The sequence below is a fragment of the Salvelinus alpinus genome, chromosome 31, assembly GCF_045679555.1.
Source record: "Salvelinus alpinus chromosome 31, SLU_Salpinus.1, whole genome shotgun sequence".
Classification (NCBI taxonomy): domain Eukaryota; kingdom Metazoa; phylum Chordata; class Actinopteri; order Salmoniformes; family Salmonidae; genus Salvelinus; species Salvelinus alpinus.
Genome location: NC_092116.1, coordinates 16,304,807 through 16,305,086, shown reverse-complemented (window position 1 = coordinate 16,305,086; position 280 = coordinate 16,304,807).

Here is a 280-nt window from a genome sequence, read left to right as displayed (position 1 = left end):
GTAGTTCCCTGCATTCACATATAACGTTATCCTACGCTATTAGAATGTCATTCATGTGAGAAAAAACCCATTTATAGCATAATTTGGTTATCATTTGGTTCAGTCCGTCCGTGCTTTCTTTCGGTTTCACTGAAATGGAAACACAAGCGGATAAATAACAAGTTAGGGCGAGGCAGCGTAGGGCGAGACAGATTCAAGAATGAACAGGACCATGAATGAACATTTAGCAGACTAGTTGGTGTAATGGTTAATATACACTGAGTTAACAAACATTAAGAAC